The sequence below is a fragment of the Helianthus annuus genome, chromosome 4 (assembly GCF_002127325.2).
Source record: "Helianthus annuus cultivar XRQ/B chromosome 4, HanXRQr2.0-SUNRISE, whole genome shotgun sequence".
NCBI classification, from domain to species: Eukaryota; Viridiplantae; Streptophyta; class Magnoliopsida; order Asterales; family Asteraceae; genus Helianthus; species Helianthus annuus.
The window spans coordinates 136,236,188-136,245,635 of NC_035436.2; the positions used below are offsets into that span (position 1 = coordinate 136,236,188).

General features: G+C 35.0%; 1 long non-coding RNA gene across 1 annotated transcript; it reads left to right on the forward strand.

Moving 5' to 3' along the window:
• The first annotated feature begins 6,162 nt into the window (after positions 1–6,162).
• Positions 6,163–9,448, forward strand: LOC118491287. The gene is made up of 2 exons (XR_004891141.1): positions 6,163–6,324; positions 7,878–9,448. It is a non-coding gene; the product is annotated as an uncharacterized LOC118491287 (long non-coding RNA).

Sequence of the window (9,448 nt, forward strand, 5' to 3'; positions counted from 1 at the left end):
CATAAGGTGAATTAGTATGCATAGTGGTGGTATATGATGTGTTTCCGGATGATTATAATCAGTTTACAATGTTCTCAAATGTTATATGGTGGTTAGTATAGTACATATTAGAAATACACAAGTGTTTATTATTGTGACATAAATGATTATGTTGCCAATGCACATGTGCATATTTATATATTATTATGCATAGTGGTAATGTATGATGGTGTTTGGTATAGGATATGTAGTTTACAATGTTATATGGTGTATGGTATAGTATATGCTGGAAATGCACAGTTACCTATTGATGTGATATGATGAGTGGCATAGTTTATGTTGGCATTGCACATGTGCATAACGTGTAGAGGTAGTAATGTATAATGTTGTTTGACATATTATATGGTGGGAATGCACATGTGCATAATGTATGCGTTGCGATGTATAATAGGTGGGTTGAAAATGGAGTACATGTAGTTAAAACATAATGGAATAAAAAACCATGCATCGATAAGTTTAGATGGTATGGTTTCAATGTTGAAAATGCACGCGTTGGGTAATGCACATGTGCATGATGTTGAAACAATGGACATGTTGGTAATTTGTGTTAATTGGTCATGAATACAACAATGAATACTACACCGCCAAGTAGATAAAAAATAAGTCTAAACAAGGAATGTAAAAAAAACAAGTGATACTCAATTTATAAGTAGTTCAAGTATTTTTTTGGTTGTCCTTCTTTTGAACATTCTTTTGAACATAATATGTACTGATGTGTACAATGCTCAATGTAGGATTGTTCCTATATATAAACAAAAAATAAAATGAATAAAAAGAGGATATAAATATCATAAGTAATAAAACATATGGAATGTGTACGCACAATGTTTAAACGGTCAATGAAATATACATGGTCAACAGTTTATCGGTCAACCATGTATACATGGTCAACAGTTTATCGGTGATGATCCTAGTGGGTCAACAGTTTATCAGTGATGATTATAGTTGGTCAACAGTTTTTCAGTGATAATTATAGGGTGTTGGAGTAATAATTATAGGGTGTTAGCGTTACAATGCACATGTGCATGGGAAATGTGCTGATGGTTAACATATGATTATAGGGAGATGATTAAAGGGTGTTGGCGATGTGATGCGCATGTGCACGGTTATGTAGTAATGGTTAACAGTACTATTAGTTATGATTATGGGGTGTTGTTAACGTGATGCACATGTGCATGTTCATATTAATGACGGTTAACAGTTTACGGATGACGAGTATGGGTGTTATCAACATAATGCACATGTGCACGATCAATGACGTGCACAATCGGTGACGGGTATGGGTGTTATCAACATAATACACATGTGCATGATCATTGTATTTATTCCCAAGAACCATTACAATATACTCTATTGGTTTCATTAACGGATGATAGCAACATAAACCTTTATCAACAAAAACTCGCATTGTGTTCAGGTTCTATTTTTTTTCAATCTACATAGAGAATGATTTACATGCACTTAGTTCCAAAAGACACATTTGAATATCTCACTGTACAAAATACTTGTGACAACTAAATAGAATCTCTACGAGGTCAAAAGCAACATATTCATTCATCATAATCTGAGTTTGAATCCTCATCAACTCGTCATGTTCCCCATTTTCCTGCAATTAAGGTTTTGCTTGGTGAGTATAAACACAGTTGCTGCAATACCTATATTATATAATATGGTAAAATAAAACTGATGGGTGGAATTCTACATTAGCAAGAATCACTATGGGTATGAATGAGTTTGATAGTAAGTTGGTACTGCAACAAGTATAATTAGTTAATTTCTTGATACATGTTGCTTGGGTAGGTCAGACACAACGTGTAACGGGTCAACACAGGTCGGATTAAATGCTGATTCTCATATATTTTCCCTAAAATCTGACACACTCTTTTACTATCAATCTATTTTTACTCCATCAAACCAAACACCACTATGTTTCAAAGTAAAGAACAAGAGTTACGGAGAGAAAAAAACATGCGCACCTTTCTCTTAGCATAGTCTGCCAAAGCTTTCTCAAACTTTGCTCGTTGTTCTGTTGCAACGTCATAGTACTACACCTTCTCCTATAATAAAATACCACATGCCAAAAGATATTAATACTGAGGTGTCGTTGCTCAGCTACACCCAAATTTGATGGAAATACCAAGTACGTAGACACAATTTATAACTAAATAATAAAAGTAATCAATATATGAATACACACGCAAAAGATGACTCTTCAGCTAAGTTACAAGATACTACTTCAAACCACTCTACTTTACTTTTTGAAACAACCACCAAACTACCAAAATGCAAAAACAAAAACTATAGTTTAGAAGAATAAACAATCTGGAACTAAAGTCTAAAAGCACCAAATCCGGTGGTCTTTTTAGAATGTAGATTCCCACAATTTGTTCAAACTTAAACCCACGTGTTCTTGCAAATTGTGCATAAAATCATGAAATAACTTTGACAAACTGAACATTTTGATGTTGCTTCCTGTCACTTACATAATCCATAACCAAATCTAGCATTACCATAATTTATCAAAATTTCTCAATTTTAAGGAATCCATATTTTTTGTTTATATGTAGAAAGTACCTCATTTGACCTCGTGTGAGTGACCATGATAATCTCTAAACTTATCAAAATTTCTCAAATAATTAATAATGTAATAAACAACTGAAGATACAAAATTTAAAACAATACAAACCTCATAAGTCATGGTCTTCCACTTCTCTCCACAAGCCTTGCCAATCTGCGAAATGAGTTTGTAGGCACATACATGTCAGGTGGCAGAACAAAGAATACGATTTTGTTGAAAAGTTATGTAAAAAATAGTCGGATGATGAAGAATGGGTTATAGTGAACACCTCATGCATTGACTTGACATCTGGATTTCACTCTTCGCATTGACTTGACATCTGGATTTTGCTCTTGGAATTCCTTACGAAAATCCTCCCTTCAATATTTGAAATCATAATGGTTACACAAAAAGGAAAACCATGATACATTAACGGAGAGCATTATGAGAAAGAATCAAATGGTTATGTAATCCTAATTTTTTGAATGTAGAATCCATTCAGAAAAATATTAAGATTATTCAAACACATGTTTAACTATTTGTGACAAATGACCGATAATTGCACTTAAAGTAATCCATTCCAACAGTATCACTACTTTCGCTACTATATCCTCTGGGATCAAAGATTAGAAAGTTCAAATTCTTATTACTACTGATCATGCATCAGAATGTAATGGGTGCAAAGGACCCCACAGTATTACTTTACTTTCATGCATTGCAAGTGGAAAAAGATTGAAAGCTTATATCAAATGAGTTGACCTTATATAGGATCCACTCATGTTCCACAAGGGCCACTAACCTATGAGTACTATTTGTGTTTGCTTTTTGATTAGCACAACTTCATAATTGCTGTTGGTTTCATTCTAGGGTTTAGGGAAAGTTTATATACATCCAACCAATCTCTTTCTTCAAGTCACTAAACCCCAGAACACCTAGATTTTTCCCAATTTATACATAAATCTATACATCCAATTCAGTTGGAATTTAAAGTGCACACACATACACATATGCAGGGGATTAAATCACAAACCTAAAAGAACACATACAGGAAATAGAAGAAACCATTAACTTTAATAGGGACCCAGTTAAGCCACTCGAAAACCTTAAAATCCGACCCAAAGCAAGCTTCTTCCAGGACTTTTCTAGCCGCTTGAACTGTGAGCCCATCAGATTGACGAGGAGGGTATATATGTGATGAATCAGAAGATGCCATATGTATCACAAAGGGGTTATAAGTGAAATTATGTTTATTTGTAAGTGATAGAACAAATAGCAATATAATCAGAGTGAGTAGACGTATAAGGACACTTACAGTGGGAATTGGTAACAACATAGAAATTGGTAACAGAATGGATGTAATAAAAAAGTATGTAATTTGTTGTGATTACCGGATAAATGATGTATTCAACCGAGTAATCGTAGAAGGAGGAGCCGAATTAGTTATTGCAATGGTGACTTATTAGCAGATGTATGAATGTCACTGGATGAGTTGTCGTCGGAGGAGTTGTCAGCGAAGGAGTTATCACGGTGGTGGTGCGGTGGTGTCGGTGGTGTCGCGGTGGTGGCAGAGGTGATGTGTCGACGCAGCGGGGTTATCAGGGGAGTGGTAGCAGTGAACGATGATTTGAATGAGGATGTAAACCCTAACTATTTGAACAGAACGAAGATGGAAGATGTAAACCCTGTTAGATGGAATTTCACTTTAATTACAAAAATGCCATGTGTTCACACTGGTTCTCGCGGTTCTCGCAATAAAGGGTGGTTCCTAACGGATCCTTATCCTATATATATATATATATATATATATATATATATATATATATATATATATATATTTGTTGTAATATATATAAATACTTGGGAATTCTCGGATAACCACCCACCAACGCGTCGTAAGAATTAAACACTTTTATTTAAAAAGGTTAACATCTCGTTGTCTAAACAAGTTTGGTGAACGACTTGTCGGGTAGACACGCATATAGACCTAGTGTTTTATTGAATTACGACACGTGTAGGTGGGGAATTATTTTGGACATTTGGTTTTGCTAGCATATGCACGGAACGCAATTTGTGAGTCTTCACGACCCCTTTTACTTATTTAAATGTTTATTTAAATAGGGGGAAATTCATGCTTGGTTACGGGGTATAGTAGTGGGAATGAAATCCATTTTTGTCTCTTTTGTGCGCATAAGTTGGTTGGTTTTAGAGCTCGGAAGTCTTCGTGTTATTGTTTCTTTAGTAACCATTAATCGTGGTAATGACCGTGGAACAGTCGAATAGATCTATTGGGTTTAACGAGCCCCGCTCCTCGTCGGCCGTGACACTGTGGGACTGCAATTGTGTCCAATTATTCTTAGACATCGTCGTGGTGCACGATGTGATGAGGCATCATCGTTATGGGTTGGTTACGGGCTTATGTTGGCACATGTATCACGGTTTTTGCAAGACCATGATTTGACTTTCATGATTTTCATTAACTACGCATACTAAATTTTTATCAAATGCTTTTAAGTTTCATTTGTGTCATTTAAACCTGTGAACTCACTAGCGTTATGTTGACATTTTAAGCATGATTTTTAGGTAAGTGAACTTTGGTTCGCGGCTTTTTGAAGTTGCATGCATCATGGATGATACCTTTTGGGGGGTTTTGCCTTGTATATTTCATCGTATCGGAAATATACTTGACAAATCCTAGCAACTTATTAAACAATATAACTTTTGGTCGTATGTGTTTTGAAACTTAAAGTATTATATTTGGGTTATGTAAACTAAATATATTGTCATGGTTTGTAAACTTTAAACTTTGGTATCGTTGATGCTTAATCATATTAGTTGTTTGCTTATCGTATACTTAAAAACCTTTCATGGTCGCACCTTGCGTTCCGCCTTCGGCGGGGTGTGACATTAATCATCAGTCTGAAGTCTGAAACCTGAGTGACAAATTTTTGCTTTAACACAACATACACGAATTTTACTAAATCAATGGGTTAAACACTTAGGGGCTGTTTGTTTAACTCTTAATGGTTCAACACTTAATAGTTTAGATTGTGTGTTTCAAGAGCAGACGTCTGAATGGTTCAGACATTTACCTCTGAATGGTTAAGCATTTTTCTAAGTTTGAATGATTAAAACCTATAATCTGAATTGGTGAGATATTTGCCTCTGAATGGTTAAGTATTATACTGGCTCTTAATGGTTCAGACCTCTTACTGGTTCAACACTTAATAGTTTAGACCTCCTACTACTTAGCACTTAACATCAGAAGTTGCCAAACAGCCTTTTACAATTCGCTTGCACAATGAACAAAGAACTAATGTGTTTGTGTTTAAATTGTATGCATATGTGTTTAAATTTGTAACACCCCAAAATTCGAATTATTAAATTCATTAGCACGTTATCATGATTAATAAAATGTGAGAAATATGTTATTTAACTTGGTTACCGATACAAGTTAGATAGTAGTAATAAAGATTGGTGCATAAACAATTACCACACTAAACTTAAGGGGCTAAAGGTGACATGTTATGAAAGTTGAATTAATAAAAATGAAATAAAAAAAATAAAACACACACATCAGATGTGTTTGTGTGTGTGTTCGACGCCAGAGCCAAGAGAAGAAGGGGAAACCCTTTCTAATCACACAAATTCATCCAATTGAAGCCCTAATCATGGCCATTGCTCATGCACGTTGGTGATTTCTTGATCATCTAGACTTACTAAAGCTTAAGGTAAGAAGAATTTGGCATTTTGATGAACTTGATTATGTTAGGGTTCAAGAAAATCCATGAGTTTATATGGAATTAGAATGATGTTGAACTAGGATCACCATCTAGAACATTATGTGTGCTTAAAAATCGGCTAATCAATGTTGGAAGTGAAAACCCACATAGAGTAGAGTGGGTATGAGTTGTATGCTTGCTAATGTTATCATGTTTAAGTAGAATCATGGCCGAATTTTAGTTATCTTAGTGAATTAGAATGAAACCCATGTGTAGCGTAAGAATGATTATGATGAACATGTGAATTTTGATATTAAGATTATGTTGTTGCATAAGATGTTATATGATAGGTTTTGATAGTAAACATGATGTAGAATTGATGACAAAGTGATATTGCTTGAAAAAAAATAGTTCAAGAGATGAATTTGGGAAGAACATGCTTAAACCACTTGTACACTATGCTTGGAAAGTAGATCGCACACCAAGTGTTTGATGAAATGCCTAGTATAGGTTAGTGTGTGTTATCACTTGTATGGAATGTTAATTAAATAGTAATGAAGGCGATTATGTATTATAAGTATGAAAAATGCTTAGTTATGATTGTTGTGTACAAAATGACATGCTACGTGTATCGAGTAACAAAGCTGATTAGAATTAAAATTTGTTGCGCAACAATTTTGCAAAAATCATATAAAATCATAGGAAGGACCTGTGAGGTCGAGCCTTATATGCTCAAAAAGCTATTTAAACATATTACGTTTTGTGTTTGAACATGTTTGTTGAATTCGGATGTTAAACAGGCCAAAACAGTGCCCAAAGTCGGCAATACTGTTTTGACAGCAAGCTGTTTGGAAGCATTTCAGCTTCTGTGCTGATTTTGTAAAAATCATATAAAATCATAGGAACGTCCGATTGTTACAATCTTTATATGCTTAGAAAGGTCTCTGAGTGTAGATCATTTCATATTTAAACATGAAGAACTGAATCAGAAGATAAATGGGTTAAAATGTGTCGTGAACAGCTGTTGCGCAGAAAGTTGCTGCACATTTTTAGTATAAATATTAAGTAAAAATAGTTGTATTGTTATGCACACTTGTATGAATCATGAACTACTGATTTTAATAAATTATTAGTAAGTTATTTGATTGTTTTAAGTGTCTAAAATACTTACCAACTAGTTTATGCATATGATTGCACCAACGGGTCGAAACGGGTTGTTGATAGAAAATAGTAGAATGGATGTGTAAAAACCAAGGTGTTAAGAAATGGTATGAAATGTTTAACGTATGAAACAAGTTGCCTAACTTAGAAAATGTTATCATTCTAAGTATGGAATTTTGAAAGAATAATGAACATGATGTAAATACATAATTATGCATGCTAGAAGCTCATGTATGACTTTTGTGATGATGGAATGATAAATTGTTAAATTGATTAGCATTGTAGTATTATGATACATGTTGAACTCGTTAAGCGATTGACACGTGAATAGAAGTGTGATTAGTGATGCGTATGATTACGTATACTAACTATTGAATGGATGTAATGGAATGAGATAATAGGAACGTGTCAAGGAGAGCTCAAGCATAGGAGGATAACGGGTCAAGATAAGGTAAGGTGACAAATACACTTATTGGAGTACTCAAGGTAAGTGATTTCCGTAGTCACTTCTTAGTTTGTTTAAGTAATACAACGCTTTATTTAATTAGACATGATGTTTGATGTCAATTATGCGTTGAAGTCTTTCATTGTGCATAATGGGAATAAAGTTGATTAAGACGCCCTTGATGGGTATGTTGGGCGAACAATCTTAAAGTAGACTATAAGGAAGCTATTCGATTAGTGTAATGGTTATGGTCTAGTGTGAAAATGTGGAGTATGGTTTTGTATGTCATAAACCACTTAATGCGTAAATAACCATAACGGGTCGAAAATAAGCATTTGAGCGATAATGGGTTAAGAGGATGCAAGACATCCGAGAATTTAATCTTTTATGATAGATGTCAACGAAATTATTAAGTTCATATGAGATTGAGGTCAAATAATCAGATTATGTTGATGTACGCTCGAATGGGTCAAATAGTTAGAAAATGATTATAAGTCGAATGCATGTAAGTTAAGAATTTCCTTAATCCGGATGTAGGATTTTAAGTTCATATGAAAGAATGTGAATTTACAAGCATGTAGGAAGAAACGGGAGGTTAAACGGGTAAACGGTTCAAAAGTTACGCGAGTTTTAGTGCGTTCGAACGACGAAAACAACACAGCAGAAAAATGGCAAAAGCAGAGGCCGTCGCCGACGCCCCTATGGGCCGTCGCCGACGCCTCGTGCTTTTTCAGTTTGCTCCGACGTCCTATTTTCCTGTCTACGGGGGTTTTTAAGCTACGGGAAAAACTAAAAGCCGTCGCCGACGCCCTGTAGGGCCGTCGCCGACGGCCTCCCCATGTTTAGAATGCTGAAATTTGTTAACTAAGTTGTTTAATGTATCGTAAGCTTCAGTATATCAACCGTGGTCTATGGTAAGCCTTCTAAACCAAATTTTGGGTGTTCTCTTGAAGTTTTTGGGTTCTAAACCCAAGAATAAGCACCGTATAAATAATGTACGAATACGATAAGTGTATACGAACAAGTTAAACAAGAATTGGACGTAAGTAAAATATGCGTAGACACGAATATGTAAGCACGCAAGTACGTATGGAGGTATGCTTGGTTTCAATAAGTTTGGGTAAGGATCTCACTAACAATGTGCTTGAGATTGGTAGGTAATGCAGGAATGAGAACGGCGGATTCTCGTGGAATGGAAGCTGAACTCGGAACGAGAGAATCCGAGAGGATAGTCGGATAAATCAAAGTTTACTTTGTCGAATGTTATACTATTTAATTATATGTGAACTTGGTTGTACGATGATGTCAATGACTAATGGTTAAGTTGTATGTGATGCCCACAGGTACTACTCGGACTCCTTCTACCTTTAAGGATGATAAGCGGGCGTGGATCGAGTCGAAGAGCAAGGATTGTACGGAAAGAACGGTCACATAGTTTGAAATACGTAATGCTTTGAAACGTTAATTTAATGTAAATATTGTAAACCTCTTCCAGTAAGCGCTTAAGATTTTTGTATTTGAGCTTTT